Here is an 18,009-nt window from a genome sequence, read left to right as displayed (position 1 = left end):
ACGGAAAGACAAGACTCGTGTCGGTGATAAATACGTTGCGCAACATTTTTGCCTCTTTTCCGCTTACTTCGATTCCTTGATATCGCGTAATTTGTCACATCGACCAGTTCGTGCTGGATGTGGACGGAGTAACCAGCACGGTACGTCGCTGCGACGTAGGCGCGATAGTGTTTACGTTATCGCGACCAATCTATCACAAATATTTCTACGCTTTACCTTTTGCTCGCGAGCTAAGTAATCATTCGATAAATATTATCGTAATTACGACGCTCGCATAATTTTACGTATCGTAAATCGATAATGATCGTTTTATCAGTTTAACGCTTCGTCGGTTATCATAATTTTATCAGTTTAATAACAAAATCTATCTCCAAATGCGAAGAAGTATGTACAATTTTTGTTAATTTTCTAACTTTTATGTATGACTTGATTTCTAAAAGAAAGTGTTCGCGAGTCTTCCAAGCACGAGTACCTATTTTTCTTCTGAACGTTCTGTAAAAAATGTCGTTACATGGCTTTCAACTCGAGACCTTTTTCCGTACCCATGAAAGCAATCGTTTCTGCGTGAAAAAGACTTGTGCCAAGTGACCGAGAGTTTACGGTTTTCCCGGACATAACGTGCAAGAGTCGAGAGCAGGGCGCGTAGCTTTTGGAGCATCTATGGGACACTTCAAAGCCCGTGCAAGGTCCTTGAGACCCATCTTAGTTAGAGGATATTGACGCCGGATCCCTAGGGGTTACCTCATCTTCTTTGTTGTAGCCTGGATGAAAAGAATATACAGGTATACACGCACACAGACGTACTAGACTATTACTTCGAAAAAAAAGTTTGTCTCTCTGGTCATAAAAAATGTTAATTTCTCCAGAAGAATTCGATATTTCGTTTCTCGACGATCATCGTTTCCTTTTACCCGTTGATGTGTCTTAAACGCAGCGATTATTAATCGATAATTACTACTCTTTTTAATGAAATCGATATAATAGAATTCCATTAAATATATTTTATTTTTTGACCTCGTAAAAAAGAAAGAAACGTTTTCATATAGAGAGATAGTAGAAAAAACATTTCAGAGATTGTACGGTGTAAACGTTTAATATCTTGTTATACACGTAATTTAGATAAGACACGGAATTTATAGAGCATCGATGACCTCGTTAATGACGGCAACACAAAGATCTGTCGCTCGTTAAAAGTCCAAGACGTCACGTTTTACTGTTATTCTTTGCTCAATCCGCAGAGTTATTAAGACCAATAAAGCATCGGAAACCTTGCATAGAAACGCAAATCGACGAACCCATCGATTTGTTTACTCGACGGCGAGAAAACCTGCAATTTGTGCAATTTTTTATCGTCAAATAGAATAAATCTTTGTTTACAATACATTGTTCGTTGCGATTACAAAACCAACCAACTACGACAATCATCGCTCGTCCTAATAACTGTTTGATAGCGTAATTATAGCAATTTCGCGGTGTCGAAGACGGATTGTCGTTGACAAGAAAGAGAGACAAGCCAATTGTCAGCGACCTTTTTCTTATGTAAGTAAGAAACTACGAATGCGCGTTTAAAGAGAAGTTTCTATAATATTTCCATAATTAATCAAAATTACTTGGAAACAGTATTACGATACAATATAATTGGCAACAATTCGATACACTGCGAGATAAATACTGTTACGAGTATTCGATAACCACAATGTAGAACGTCGGAATCAACGTCAGAAAATTAAGAAGACGATCGATCTTCATCGACATTCAGGATGTTGAATAATCGATGAACGACCAAGCGGTTAAAGTATTATCTGCGTAAACGTCGAATAAATACAACTTTATATTCTGTGCAACTATATAACATATAGTATAGTGAATAGATATCTATACAAATAATGTAGAATCACGTTAGAAACCTAACTCCGATCCCGTAAAAATTTCTACGGAAAACTAAGAGGGACAATGATGTAAACAAATCGAACAGCACGCAAATCTCTAATTAAATAACAAACGAGCTTGCATATTGCTCGAAAATCGCGAGTCGAATCATAGCCCCTTAAATTTCACAATTGACTTACTTTCACGGCGACCACGTATCGCGGCAAACTCGCGACTGTTCGTGATCGGTTTTTGTGTTTCTCGCACGAACACTCGAGACGCGCGGGGAGAACATACGAAAGATCGCGTTTAACTGGCTCGCAAATCGCTCACCGAGTCGAATAATCGTCCGTACGTCTATAATAGTCGATAGGTGGCTGGTTGCACATCTCGGGAGATGCTGGAAGGTCCAGAGTCGAGGGAAAGGCGAGAGTGACGTCACCGGCAGGAATGAGGTTAAACCGATGCTAAAGTCACGCTCGAATGGTAGCTATAGCGTGGACCATGGTGCAGGATGCACGCGAGATGCATGGTCCTGCGAGAAGTGTACGCAGCGTCCCGGGACTCGAGGTTTCCCGCGAGTCGACCGAGCCGCGAAGAGAGGATCATAGATCCGTGATTGCATCACAGATATGTTGGACGTTGCGCCGTTCTTCGCAAGTACCTCGATCCTCTGCCAAGATTCGAGATAATCGAGCCTCAACCGTTTCTCCGTGTTTCTTCTTTGATTTCGACTGTGATATTAGCGAGATGCGATTACGATTCTCGCGATTTCTGGCTGATCGCATGGATCACGTTTGATCGTGCTAGAAAGGATTACTTTATGTACACATGTGGCTCACGATCGTACTTGAACGGCTTACCATGGAGAACTGTTACGTATACATCGTATGTGTCGTATAAAGCATATTGAAATTTCATTAATACCGTAATGGAACGTTATCGTCGTGATTGTATTGGTAATATTAAAAAAAGAACAATCTGAAAGTGTATACGTATAGAAGTTACAAGATATTTACTGCAGACATATTTCTAATAAAAAGTTAGTATACAGGATGAATAGGCGTTTTAAGTGTACAAGCGTTAAAATAGTCCTTGTGGATATTGACGTTTACAATTAATATAATAGATAATTGACCGTTCAAGTACTTTTGCTAGCTATGCGAATACTTTTGTAGCTTCTATGTAAATTTTCATATTTCTTTCAAACTTAGTTGCAAACTAAAGTTTCAAACTTTCAAAGCAATATAAGTGCGTGAGTTAAAATTGATCCAATCTTCGATGCTCGAGGTATTCACCGAATAAATGATATTTTCGTTTCATGCGAAATTTAGAAACGCGCTTATGCTCGTGAGATATCTTGTTCGATATTGGGAGACGTATGATGCAGTATCGAAAAGATAAAGGGAATTTTATTAGTTAGCATTCACACCTGGTAAAACTCACGAACCGCTGTTGGACAACGCTCTTATCTCTTATCACGGACTCGTATACTCGTAACGCTCGTTCGTACACGAAGCTTTACTTCTGCTGTCAACATCTAAATGTTAATCTTCAACGCGAGTCTTGCACAAACACGCAACTTGCAACGAAACGAACGTTCAAAGGGTACCAGAGATCGTTTCAACTGAAATGTTTGTAAATCTCTCGGACATTATACGATCAACGCGTCTGATATTCTTAATGTAATTAAGACTCAAACATAATCAACGATCAGTAGAATCATTGGCTTCGTTTCAACTCATATTCCATTTATGACAAGAAATTTCAAGAATTTGCTCGATATTTTCCCCCTTACTATTTTTCTTCTATTTAAATCGTACGATTTTGCGCAATTCCTCCGTAACATTCAACAATTCTATGGAGTACGTCCGATTTGTGTAAAAAGTTTTTATACTCATCTCTGTTATATTGGTAGAAAGAAATGACAACCAAAACGTCCAATTCTCCTCTTATTTATCGGCAAAGAGAAATAATTCCAGAACACTCGGATCTACTCTCTTTTATCAGAAAAAAGAAATAATTCTGTAATTGTACGATGTAGTCGCCGAATGCTCCAAAACCTTTGAACTCTCAACTGCTCTCGCTATTTGCTATGTCACGACACAGGATTCATGGAGAGCTTTGTCTTTAGCCAGAGCACGACTTTGGCTGCATAATATGCGGTCAGCCTCTGGACCAGGCATTGTCGGGTATCTATCTACCAATACAGAGGGGTAGCATCGTGTACCGAGCTACATACCAACACGAGTTTCTCAGTCGGGGCTTCTCTATCTACGGAGGATCTCCGGTGGTATGGGCGAGCTCGTGCTGACCTCGAGGGCTAAAGATTACAAGGGCTCGCCACGACTAGAATCCAACCTCTGAACGAGATATATAGGAGCTTACACGTAGCTCTCTAATCTCTGTATATCCAAGCTTCGAGAGCACGCGGTTAGGTGGCCAAGTCCAGTTGCAGAAGAATCTTATGATCGCGTATTTTTCCGTTGATGCGGCTCCATCAGAGCGCGGAACTAAGCGAAAGGAGATATTATCTCGCGATGCTTCGCATGCCTTTATGCTTATACGCTGCCTCGTTCGGTCTCGATGCTATTGGTTTCTATTTCTTGCTTTCGCAATTTTCCGAGGCTTAATTGAGTTTAGAAAGAATTTTGAATTTAGAAAGGATAAGAAGTTTAAAAGACCTTGAATGGTAAGATTTTTAATCGATGATATTCACACGCGTTGCATCTGCGTTAACGCAACGTTTCATTTGTAACGTTTTATGGCCAATTAGATTCTATAGAATTCGTATTACGACTGTACAAAGATATGCCAAGAATTTGTTCCATATATTCTATTCAGTTTGGTATTAACGATTCGTCTGAAAAATATTCCAGCGGAGAAATTGAAAATCTATGCTCTACCATAAAAATACATAAAACACCATCTATAAGAATATTCAAAAGTAACTGTTGTTTCCGAGCCTTACCACAAACGTACTTTCCCTTCGAATATTCATCCACGTTATTTCCCAACCGAACCTTTCCCAGAATACCTTCAACCTTGCCCGAACCCGAGCCACTTTTTCTCCTCGGGCGGCACGCGATTTCGTGCGTACAATTACACATGCTACGTACTTACGTTTAGCGGAGATCGAACCGTTCCATTCTCGATGGCATGCCTCGATCGAGAAAATCGTTTCTCCTTTTGTTTTTGCAAAGCACGCGGCAGCGTAGCTCGCGTTGCTTACGTGGGTCGGTCGAAATGAAAGGAACGAAACCGATGGCCGATGGGTAGGTAGAGATATACGTACTGTATCCAGCTAGAAGTACGAACCGCTCATTGGCTGGTAATTACGTCGATTATACTCGGTTTTTATGATTGCGTCGCGAGCTCACGGTTCTACGTGCCGCGCTCACTTACGCAAATGAGCGGTCGTGCACGAAAGGAAAGCAGTACGAAATACACCGACTCTCGATCATCCGATAATTGATCTTGCGTGTCGCGGTTGTCCGCGTGAAACGTGCATATGGTAGTGAACGGTTGAAACTGTTATTAGACGATTACGTGATACGAGTTTGCGGATCTAAACACCGAGCTAATCGTTGCCATCGATATCGCCCTTTCGGACACCCACGTGCTGTGTCGCTTTATCGCTGGCAGTTTGTTATTACTGGATGAAGTCGGTACGCGCAAATCGTTTAGCGCTGTCGGGGTATTAAACAGGAAAGATGTAGGATAGCTCGATCAAGTACATAATTTGCGTTGTACTTGGCCAATTAGTACTTGTACTTCAACTACGTTACGTTAGGTTTGTGCTTTATTTTGTTTATCGATCTCAGTTTATCGCGTTGATTAGGATATAATATATTCACTGTTTGTATGATATACTGCGTCAATTTTTTACTCCTTTGAACGTTGAATATGCTAATAAGCATCGATCCAATGGATTTTAAATATCAAGTAGATTTAACATTTCGACGTGTAATTTATTTACGAGCCTTTTTACATTTCGCTCACATACCGATCATACGTATTAGAGCAACGTAATAAATATGACGCGAATGAAATAACAGATTTGTAGTAAAATAACTAGAAAATAAAAACAGTCGCGCGTTCATTGCTATTAAATATGTTATGATCAGTAGTGTATATATACGCGCTCCTTTTTGCGCTGAATATTTTCAATTTTCCCTACATATAAATAACGTCAAACATCGATATCATCGGTAACATCAAGAAACAAGCTGGAGTTAAAACTTAAAGCGTCAATTTGTATCAAACACAACCAACCACTAAATATATTCAATTTCCCCATCGCAATCATAAACAACGCAACTACCACGATTCAGATACGTATAAAAGAGTGATGCGAAAGATCATTAGCGTCAATCGTCAAACTTAGCATTCCAGAGACTGAAGTCGTTCGCTAAACGAGCGTGCACAGCCGGGCGAAGGCACGAACCTCGTGAAAATTACATCATAACTTGGATTTTTCCGGCTTTGGTCGCGAAACGAACGGCTCATTTCACCACGTGTCGCATACCCGTGGTTAGTATTCACGGTGCCGGCGTCCTATTAACGCAAATACGTCCCTGCGAAACCAGTTTGCGTCCCGACGGTGTAAAACCCGACGATTGATTGGTGCAGGACCGCGAAACAGTCGCTTACATTGGCACGCGCTGCCCGGAGAACCGGAGTGGACTCCTTAGGAACACGGTATCCGTCTTGCAGCCGAGACACCAACTCGACAAACGAGTATTCGAACATCTACACGCATACTCGCACCAGTACGTTCGCCACTTTTTCATTTTCTTCCTCTTTATTTTCCTATTCGCACGGGGTTGCCTGTGTGTTTCAAAGTGAAGAGCCATCCTTTACCATCGCGAGCATACAGTTCCACTTACGATCAATTAGCAGAAAGAGAAAAGACCATGGAGTGATTTGTTGGAATTTCATTGTTAACGTTATAGTGGTAAGCGTTCGCTTCCACGAAGACAATATGTTCGAACGTATGCTGGAAAATACAGGATTTTACGGGCACGGTTTCGAGAAGCGATCGCTTCTGATACGCCGTTTGCATTAATCAGGGGTAGACGCAGCGTTGTTTGGAATAGTAAGGAGGAAATATTTATAGAAAATTACTTCGAACGACTTTGAGATAGATGGTGGGATGTCAAGTTACTGTTTGATATTCAGTATCTATTTTTACTTTCTTACAAAACGGACATTTGTTCAAATTATTAATAGAAAAAAGTACATGGTGTATAGAAGAATGACGTAAGTTTATATTCTTACTATCAGCATCTTGAAATATCAGATATTAAAGCGTTATTTCAAGATACTTTCCAATATCTCAATTTTAGATTGATCAATTAAACAACGAATCGGGTAACTGATTCGTATGCCGCTCTAGAAACGTGTAATCTATGCGAGATATGACATCAAGAGATTAAAAAACAACTGCCTCATATCTCCCTATTATGCATACCACTTTAGAAACACACCACAATCACAGAGCAGAATTTCGACCGACATACAATTAGCAAATCACTGGTCGCGCCGAAAGCTCGCCGACGAATGGGTAGGTTCGGTCGCGTATAGGCGACTTGTGCGACGCGACAGAAGGCGCGTGAGTCGTACACGCGGCCTGTTCACCGTCTACACGGTGTCCACATATGGCCGCTTAGCCGTACCGTTCCCTCGCATCGTCTCTTCTCCTTCGCCTCTAGAGTCCTTGACGCCCACCCTGTGTGTACAGTTCTTCGCCGCGGGTATCTCAGGACGTCCGAGACGACGTCCTGCTTCCCAGACGCTGGCAAGCCCTGCGAACCTCCATTGTACGAGGAAACACTCGCGGCGCCTTGCATAATTGACCGGTGTCCCCAATGGACGCTTTTCATCTTTCCAAGTGGCCCCAGACACTGTCTCCGAGCTATTGTTCAGTTCGTTCTTCTAGACACGTCGTCGTTCATCGATGAGATCGAAGGTCACTGGTTTCGGTTAGGTTTGCAGCGACCATTGTGCAAAGTGCATAATTGAAAAGAAGACGAGTAGAGGTATATCACATTGATCGGCCGTAATGGATCACTAGCGATGGAATAGGTTCGAAACTGTGTCTCGTAATCGAGGTTCTCTAAAACCAAACTCATCAACGCCAATTTTTGTAGATTTCTCAATTTCGTTACCTACGTAGTATAATTAATATTCAATTTTCAAGAGACGAACAATATACTTAAGTTTTCACTTAAAAAATGTTATTTATAATGTTATTTTTTCTTAAATATCAGTTTATGGAGTTGATCAATGAACGCTTCAATTATAAATGTGTATGGTGCATTAAGTATAGGACAAAAGTTGAGGGTGAATAAGGAATCAGAATGTTGTAATTCGGCGTTACAACTGAACGTTATAACCTGGTGCTATGATTCAATATCACGACCTGGTATTATATGGCCTGTTTATAACAGCACCATTGCGCATAATAACGTCACTGTTTGAACTCTCGCCTTCGGTTTCATTTCATTCTCATAGACAAAAGCGTTCTAATTCTCCACTGCGAATTCAAATTTCCATTTCTCCTTTCAATTATGTAAATTAGCGTGCCCGATGATACTCGTCTCAAAAACAAAGACACCTCGATATTACTTTCACGCTCTCTCTCTCTCTCTCTCTTTTTCTCTCTCACGCTCAAACGTACCGAAAACAATTTCTCGTCGCAGCAGGGCTAAAAAATCCGGTGGACCGAGACTTCAGGTAATCAAGGGTTCCTGATGAAGACGACAGACGACGCGACGCAGAATCAAGTCGTCTTCCTTAATTACCCGAGGCCCATCGTGCCGGTAGGCGCGAAGTTCGATCGATTCCGGGGAACCGCGCGGAATTTGCCGGTTTCTCGAAAGCTGGCGCGCGAGATCTTTCGTAGCCGAAGAGGCAACAGTTGATTTCTTGCCGATCTCGTGGCCGGTGGACGCGCGTCGATCCTATCCTGACTCTCCTCGTCTTTCTGTCTCCCTTTTACTCGTTCACGGTCGGTATGTTAATGTCATTCTCCCGAATCCCTACGGCCTCGATTCGAGGTACTAGCCCGGCCAGGTTTTTCGTGTCGGGAACGATGTCGCTTCTAATTGACGAGTGGCGGACGTAGACGCGGTCCGGGGAACGAACAACAAGGATTCGTCCGTGTACCTGGTGACATGTGTCCGAGGTGTTCGTAACGACGTTCATCCGTGTCTTATTATACGCTGGACACCCCGATATTTTCGGCGGATCGCGGCAAATGCTGGTTTAGCCGAGTCGAGGGAACGAAATACGGAGGAAAAAGTGGCGACGAGTTGCCGACCTCTGTCGCGATATTTCAGCGGGGTAAAAGAAGTCGCCATCGCGAGCTCCTACCGCCGTTGCGGTGTCTGACGTGCCACGAATGTGTTGAGATTTGTTGCGCGAAGAGAGGACTGGATTTATCAAATGCTGCAGCACACAGTGTTTTGTCGATGAGAGAGTAGCGCGGAAGGTATTGGAAACGAATGATAAATCGTATCTTGTCGGGAGGATAATTTTGTCATCTTTTACCCTGTCGTAGTGTAATACAGTTACGAAAGATTCAAAATTACGAAGAATTATTGACAAGATCCGTTACATTTCGAATGGCAAATAAAAAAGATGCGTGTATTGATGCTTGTAATTATTTGAACGACACTGATAGTACATTTTTTGAATAATTGAAGTTCAAGACACATATCGCTTTTAGCCAATAACCCAACCTTTAAACAACAATTTCTGAGGGATTAAAGTTAAATAATCTTTAAAGTTACGTTTGTTGATAATATTAAACACGACTTAATACTACCATATTTATCGTTCAGCGATATATAAGTATGCATTTCGCATTCCACTCCTATATTCAAGCAGCGATAAAGCGTGTCTACATGTCCAGATATCAGACACCTTTTATCAATATTTAATTTTCCATATTAACATCTTCGAAAGAATATATTTGCAGGTTTATATTATTTTCACCTGTACGTAGATTTTAGGAACAAATTACGACCCAGCCGTTAAATAAGAAGAATCAAATTATCAAACGCTAGAAAAAGGACAATATCTATTAATCGATCATTGTTACCAAACGAAACGAATACCAGTTTCCAAGTCATTACTAAAATCTATTTTAAACACTGACCTACATCCATAGATCTACGTTTGATCTCGCAAGAAGGTGCAATCGATCGTGTTTAACCACTTACACCGTAGCGACCGAAATTTGCAATTACACACGCTCGGCATAAATCTCGGCCGAAACGATATAAATTCCAGCAGCCGATCCATTAAACCGCTAAAACCGGCGAAATCGCAGCAGGCAGCAACGACTTCATTGGAGTGGAATCGCGGGGAGGAGATACGAGGCTCGTCACCTTGATCCCCCGAACAAAGAGGCCTGTCTTTCCTGCTTGCTCGATACTCGCGGAGAGAGAAGCCCCGCTAATGACTCGAAAGAGACGCGGTTGAAAACGACAGACAAGTATACCTTTCAAGGCGCTGGCCACGTGGGCGAATCCTGCCGTTTACGGATCCGAAGGATCCTAGCTACGTCTGTTCTAATAAGCTCTCGTCGAGTGTACAACTCGCGAGAGGCTCACGACCGTTCTGCGCGTGGGAGAAAGAGAAAAACCGGTGTAAAAGGGAAAGAGAGTCGAACGAGACAAGGATGGACAGAAGGAAACGACAGAAGAAGAAAGGAAAACGATTAGAGGTAAGACTGCAAAAAGAAGAGAAGGAAAAGGGGAGTTGGAAACGCGAGGAGTACTCGAATCGTGACGTTGCACGGCAAGTAGGTGTTAGGCCAAGTGGGTGTCGCTCCTCTGGAGAACGCGCATCGAGGAGAGTACGCTGCAACGGTGACATCATCGGTCACGCAGTCAGCTGACTCGACTTAGATGGAGCGAAAGAGCGGAGAAAAGTGCGCTGCATAATTATCGTTGTCCGCGTAACTATTATCGTCTGTATTCGTACAGACACGGCCTCGATAGTCGAACGGATGTCGACCTTAACGCAATCGAACAGCTTCGATGCATTCCCCTCCCTCGGTGGCCAGTAGCGGACGTGTTTTTTCACCGATCGGAAGTGCGTTGGTGGATAGGAACGTAAGGTGGACTGACGCAACGATTGGGATCTTTCGACGGAGGACAGTTACCTGTGACAAAATTTAAAGAACTACGACTAACTTTTTGTGGGATTAAATATACATCTTCGCAGCCTGTTGAACATTACGAAAGCAAATTTTTATTTTGTTATTTACAGAATTAGTATTTACGAACATATACTCATGAACAAATTACTTGAAGTCAAGAAATTAATAAGAGTGAATATTCGTGTTCACGTGTGCTCTTCATATGGCAAAATTCATGCCTCTAATAATAATTCTTGGATTTTACCTTTTAGTATTTTTTTTAAAAAGTTCCAACGAATCGAATGTATGCGAAGTAAATATTACGTCATTTGTGGTACTTTCAACGTAAACAACGCGCGTCAACTTGTGCGTACAGTTATGCGACTGGTTTTAGTATGCCAAGTATGCTGTATCAGCGTGCAGATTTTCCGACCGAAGTAGTATTCTACGCTGGTTGAGGTTAAAGAGAAATTGCAGGAAGTTCAGGTTTCTTCATCGGAGACACTCAGCCGTGGGTTATAAATGAAAATACACGACCTTCGCTACTACTCGTGATTACAAATTAGTTTTGCACTATACAGAAATATTTAATTTCCCTTGAGGAAAATATTTCCCAAGGCAAGTTCTCCTCACAAAATTACGATTTCTCCAAATCCAATTACAATCTTAGTTATGTTCGCTGACGACTTTCAAAGTACATATAAAATCAAGTATACATATATTTCTTGGTCGCGCTTTCTGTTGTTTGAGCAAACGAGTCAGTAAACCGGCAGAGTGGTTCACCATTCTCCCAACGATCCTCTAACTTGCGAAACTTTCTCTACTCTCTCTTCAAGGTACTGGGAAGTGCACACATATATAATGCATAGCTATTACGTGGAAAAATCTGATTATCGAATATAACCTGTATATCGTATAGCAGTGCCCAAACAATTCTACAGGTACTCACCCTACTAGGGTAATTTGATCTAACCTCGAAATTTGCTCCTTGGCCTTGAATCGCTACAAGTAGCCCCACCAGCTTTACTGCGTCAGTTAATACTAAACACTGCGCTATGCTACGATCGTATTTCACCTTCCAAGCTGTGTATAGTACGAGGCACGCCTCGCGGGTTTGCCTCGCATTGTCTGTACATAGCTGGAGCTGCAAGGCATTTTTGATCTCGTCAAAAAACTGACAATCGTTGACTCATCCCGAGGCAGCCTCTCGTGTCTGCCCTGTACCGTCTGTACATAGCTTTAGAGTCACAAAGCGAACCAACACGGCGTAGTTGTAACTAGTATATTTTGACTTAATTAAAGAATTTACTTGAATATCCTACGTAAATATCATAAATCAAAGTTGACAAAAATTCAATCATCCGACACGATATTTTAATATTCCGTTTTAAAGATAGCGTTAAACCAACGTTAAACCGTCATATTTACCCATTGAAAAAGATCACATGACAAGGCTTAAACCTCTTAAATTCGTCCAATCATAAACCTGACGAAGTCACCTAAATTAAAATCACCTAGCACGATAGTCCAATGCCCCGCTTCGGAAATGCCGTTAAATCAATAAACGACTAATCTTACTCGAAAAGATTCAGAAGACTAGGGGGTTAATATCCGCAACTCTCAAGTCACTTGCAACTGTGAATCGCGAAGCGGGCCAAGTGGCCCTTGAGTTCTCGGTTTAGCCGACGAAAGCACGGGCAAGCGTTGTCGCAAGAAAGCCGACCGGGTACGGAGAATACGGGGCCGATAGTAAATTCAAGTGAGACATTGTCGTTCGATCCCTCTCCGTCGGTATCGAACAGGGTGGTCCGGCGGTGGAGCGGCGCTCGTCGTTCCGTCGCATTCCCATTGCCCGTATAACGAGCTCTCAGGGCGCGCGTATCCAGCTGCCCTTCCTCTCCGCCAGTCCACCGTTGCTCCTGGGTGTTCTACGCGTCAGGCGAATTGTATCTTCGCGGGGAGTGATCCCTAACCTGAATAAATTGCATTTCATTGCCCGCTGCATCGCCATTTGCCGGCTACTCGACGGACGATTCTTGATGATCTAATCAGGGGACCAAGAGACACTCACGTCTGCGAGTGCCCTGGACATTTCTTTTTCCTCCCCTTCGCCACCATCGTCAGTTCGCTGGTATGCCGCGTTCCATTCATCTCTTTCTCTCTGTCTCATCCAATTCCGTGGATTTCTGACGCGTTGCGTTACCGGCGAATCGGGCAGCGTTTCTTTCCGAGGTATCTCGATGTTTTTCGAGATTGTTCGGTTAATTGGCGGACGATGCGCGGTTCGCTGAAATTGAACTGGACCTGGTTGAAGGATTGGGTCAGGTGTGTGTGCTCGGGTAATGCTCCGTTTATCGAGAATTATAGTGTGCGAGACAGGGGAAAAGAATCTTTCAAAGTATTTGGACATTCTTGTACGAGTTTTTACTGTTCGTACCTATGGAGTTCTTTTCTTTTCTTTTCTTTTTTTTTGTATGTTGCCAGTGGTGAAAGGAAAGAATTTGAAAGCAATTTACGTGATGTAATTTTTCATCGTCTCTTCCTTCCATAGTAATTAGCCGAGATTAGATCCACTCGATTAATACTGGTTAATAACACTGGTATAGTAAGATAGCTAAGGTGATGAAATATTGTTTCCGATATGATGAAATTTTCTCTTCGAAAATAATACTGCGAATAGATCAAACTTCACATCCTGATTAATCTACTATTTGTTCAAACACATCTAAATAATTCACGATCATACAAACGAAGTATATCAAAGTCTATTTTACAGTCGTTCGTTCAGTTGGAAAAGTCGAGCATCACTAGCCACTAGCACTAGACCAGATATTAGACGCCATCGATACGCCGTTAATGACTCATTTAAAGCGACGAACGCAGTGAATAACAATTAGAAATATCGTATCAAGGTTTTCCATGTTGCGAAACGAGGGATCGAAGTCGATGCTCGGTTCTCACGCCACTACCGCGAATCCCGGACCGATCTGCCTTGAACGGCGAGCGCTAATGAAGCAACTCGAGGCTAGAATCAACGAGAGAAGCGTTCGCGGCATACGAAATCTGCATACGACGCGAATCAACCAGATATTTCACTTTAACGCTCCATAAGAGCAACTACGAGAGTCTAAAAGTGGCAGTAACTTTCGATACGCGTGCTCGCATTTCTTTTCTTTTATTTCTTCCTTTTTTTTTTTTTTTTTTTTATTGTTGCGAATGATACGAGGTAGAACAAATGGATAGGGGTTATATATACTGCGTGAAGACTCACAATATCGTTTTTTCGTGGTCTTAATTCGTTCTGGCATAGACATTCCACTGGAGGAATTCTTTTCTAGGAGAAAGTAGGTAATTAGCTGCCATCGCTTGTAGTTTGATCGAAGACGTATGAAAGTTTCTGTCTTTCAAATTAGATATCAGAAAGGAAGTACGGTAGAACATGGATTTTCAGAATATCGATTAATGGAACGATTAATTAATGGAATATTGATTAACAGAGGAGATGATTTCTTTCCAGAAAGATCGGCGGATCAAGATACAAAAATGAAAGAAATTCTTACATTTTTATTTAAAAGATGTTGTTCTTGTCTAATAATATTATTCAAATAGCGTGTCATGATCAGATTAGATGATAAAGGTTCTACCGTAGGTAGCTTCAGTGGTTTTCTTTGTTAAAATATAGCCCCGAAGATAAATCCATTTAGCATGAAATTTTGATCTTTAAAACTCAATTTAGCTCGATAATGTCAGATAGCAACAGGCCGAGTGTATATTTATGACGCGTTGCTCATTATGCGTGACGTCAAGTGTATCCAAGTGTGTAATTTGTTCATATTGAACATTTGAAATAATAGTCTCAAAAAAGAAAAATGGAATTGTAACTTCTAGTTAATTTCCACTCTTTGATCAAATAAAAAGGTTGATCGATCTTTAGATGGATCACGGTTGATTGGGCGTAATCAGGCACCGTTTTTAACGCTAGTAATTGGCAATTTTCTCTTCGATTATGCTATCAACTCTTCTCGTTTTCTCCTCGATCCTTTTCTGTCGATTCATCATTGTGAAAAATACCAACATTTCTAGCGTTAAACTGTACTGTATAGCAAGAGGAAGCGATAACTTAAAATAAAGCGTTAGGTAGTGTTACTAATCGAGATCGATTTATTCTTTTATTGCATCTTTAAATTCCCCATCAATACATAAAAATTCAGTCTAGATATAATCATTCTGCTTTAGAGTAAGAATTAATTCTGAGTCGACATCGTACAGCCCTAAACGAAGACCCAAGTCCTTGAAACTCTCGATACGTGTCAAATTACTTGTTACGATCGAAAGTTGCAAACTTGGAACACACGGATTTTACGACCTTGCTGTATCACTTTCACCCTACCAAAGATCCAAACAAATTATCAATCTAGATGAAATATTCCGTAATGAAATACAAGAGAAAGAACGTCGAGGAGAAATGCCGTCGATGTTTCAACATCGACAGGACATCAATCTGTTTTGGAACGATACGACTGATAAATAGACGTCCGCGCGTTATTAATCGACAGTCACGCGTGCTACGAGGAGAAAGAAAGGACGAAAAAGAACGGAAGAGGAGGAATTTCGATTCTCATTACAGATACGGGATCTCCGAACGGGACGATTGGAACTTTAATGGAGGTTTCATTATATTTCGTCGTAGAAGAACGCGTGTAAACGCACGGTGAACGTGGAAAAAGAATCGTCGAAGGGGAGCGAGTAGGGGAAGAGAAGGATGGTGGAGAAAGAACCGGAGTAAAAACAAGTGGTGATTGATACCATCGCGAACACTGTGAGGCGAGAATCGATCATAATTATTGCCCCCATTAACCCCTCGAGATGATCGATATAGTTTACCAAGCCGATCGATGCTTTCAAACCGGTCTCTCGTGTATGTTCAAGTTAATTGTCTTGTATTATTTATATTATCATGGACGTTCTAATTGTTATCTCCCTTTCGTTCCATTACAGAATATATTTCTCTATAAGAGGATTGTTTACAGACATAATAAAGAAGTTATGCATTAAACTGTTGTATAAAAAATATTGAAATCAAAACAATGCACTTTTTTCTAGAATAAATGGAAAAGTACTTTGCGCATACTTGCAAGTCAAGAATAACTGCAAACTAAAAGTTTAAAAAGTTAAAGGAACCAGAAATCTTAGATCTTCCATTCCCTATCTTCCCTCTTGATACGAAAGAGCTTATCCGATTCGATCTTCGCGAAGCGTCGCTGCATCCTCCACATAGATCTTATTCAACCATCGCTTCCCGTCGTTTCTTCGCGTTTATTCACGTCCATCCCTCGATACCATCCTTGAAACACAAAAAAACCTCCTCGGAACACGAGAATTTCTCACGCGACTTTCCCCATGTAAAGTCCTCTTCTATCAGTTGTTCCCCTGGTAAGCAGCCGACACGAAGCAACAGCTAGAACCTTGCCGTTTCAGTATTCTGCTGTCCGTTGCTGTCGGCAGAATCACGCGGCATCAGGCCGTGAAAAGCGCAGACTGGCAGCGCGACTGCTGGTGACGCGACAATAGTCGATTCGTTACTTCGCACTCGCCAACCTCCAGCAAAGACACACCGGGCATCGTGGAGTCCTCGGACCAAGTCGGAAACACGCGATCCGCGATGCCAGCCCATGCTCGCTCCATTTGTCTCCGTAGAAGCGACCGCGCCGCCGCGGTGAAACGGTTCTACGTGTCAGACAAACCAACCGTGGAAAAATGCTTAACCATTCCTGGACTACGATCCGGGAACTTTGTTCCAAGCATCGCCGACCCTTGTAAGGGTTTTTGTGGGATTCTGAATGATCGAGCCAGATATCGGAAAAGGAGAGTCGTGGTTTAATTGAGTGGGATAGAAGAAAGAGATTCGACTTTGAGATGTTGTGTGATTTTAGATTCTTTAGATTCAATTTCATTAAAAAATAGTTCTCACTAAGAATTGTTCGATTAATAATTGAACCGTATAGAAGTTAAATCGATCAGCTTCATTCTTTATAATCTCAATGAAAACGAGGAGGATTTTAGATTTTCAGACGTTGTGTGACTTACGATAACCATAAATAACAATTTTATCGAACTGAACTTTTAATATTTATTTATATTTATTCGTGGAATCTCCCATCTGATTTTTATGTACGTAGTGATAAAATATTCCAATTCAATTCAGCTTTCAAATTTCATTATACATAGCAGTAAGAAATAATTGTTAAAATGCGCCTACTTGGATTATACACAATGAAATTGAAATATAAATGTATATTTCAAGAAATGCAAGTTAAATGTAAATTATAAAGAATCCATCACGACTTATCAAACAGTGGATTAACAGTCTTTATCTAAACGATAACAATCCATGAAAAAGGAAATTTTTCAATATCTTGTCTGCAACCACTCGACTTCAACATCGAAGAATATATATACGGTAATCTGGCTAATTTACGCATTCCAGAATATCAAAATAATCTTATTGCAAACATTTCCACTGGTCTAAACAAAAAATCCGATCGAATCTCATTTCTCAAAGATCTTCGAATCAATTTAGATACAACCTACACGACTTATCGGATTTTCCCTACTTCACCAAGTAAAAGGAGCAACGAGGAAAGCTGGAGCACGTTAGTGAAGCGGCTTTTACAGCTACGACTACCGGGCGTAAAGCGTTTCGAAAAAGTGTCTATTGGCGGCGAAGCTTGTTAGAAGTTTGCGGTGGGTAGACGCCGCAAGACGTATAAACAGGTCGAGACAACCAGAACATGGCGGTCTCGAGGATTCACAAAGCAATTACCCCATTACCCCGTAGTGAACAGGGCGAATTACGCTAATATATCGACGACACGTTACCAGCAGACTCCCTTTTCTCCAATGAACGAGAAGATCGAGGGAGGACCACATTCTTGCTGGTTGCTATAAAGTAATCGATTTACCGCCGAGCGACGTATCAATGCTCGCTC

General features: G+C 41.5%; 1 protein-coding gene across 4 annotated transcripts in view; it reads left to right on the top strand.

Annotated features, from left to right (window-relative positions):
• The window catches only part of LOC100740344 (epidermal growth factor receptor), a 174,899-nt gene that overhangs the window by 98,741 nt on the left and 58,149 nt on the right, over nt 1–18,009 (top strand). Inside the window, exon 1 of one of the 4 annotated variants that reach the window (XM_012387008.3) lies at nt 101–384. The exons of the other annotated variants lie outside the window; for them this stretch is intronic. The gene's annotated coding sequence lies outside the window, so the exon portion shown is untranslated. Of the gene's footprint in view, nt 1–100; nt 385–18,009 lie in introns of those variants that run through there. 4 annotated transcript variants of the gene reach the window in all.

The sequence above is a fragment of the Bombus impatiens genome, unplaced genomic scaffold (assembly GCF_000188095.3).
Source record: "Bombus impatiens unplaced genomic scaffold, BIMP_2.2 scf_0442, whole genome shotgun sequence".
NCBI lineage: Eukaryota > Metazoa > Arthropoda > Insecta > Hymenoptera > Apidae > Bombus > Bombus impatiens.
The sequence above is the reverse complement of the archived record's forward strand: the minus strand, read 5'-3'. Positions and strand labels throughout refer to the sequence as shown.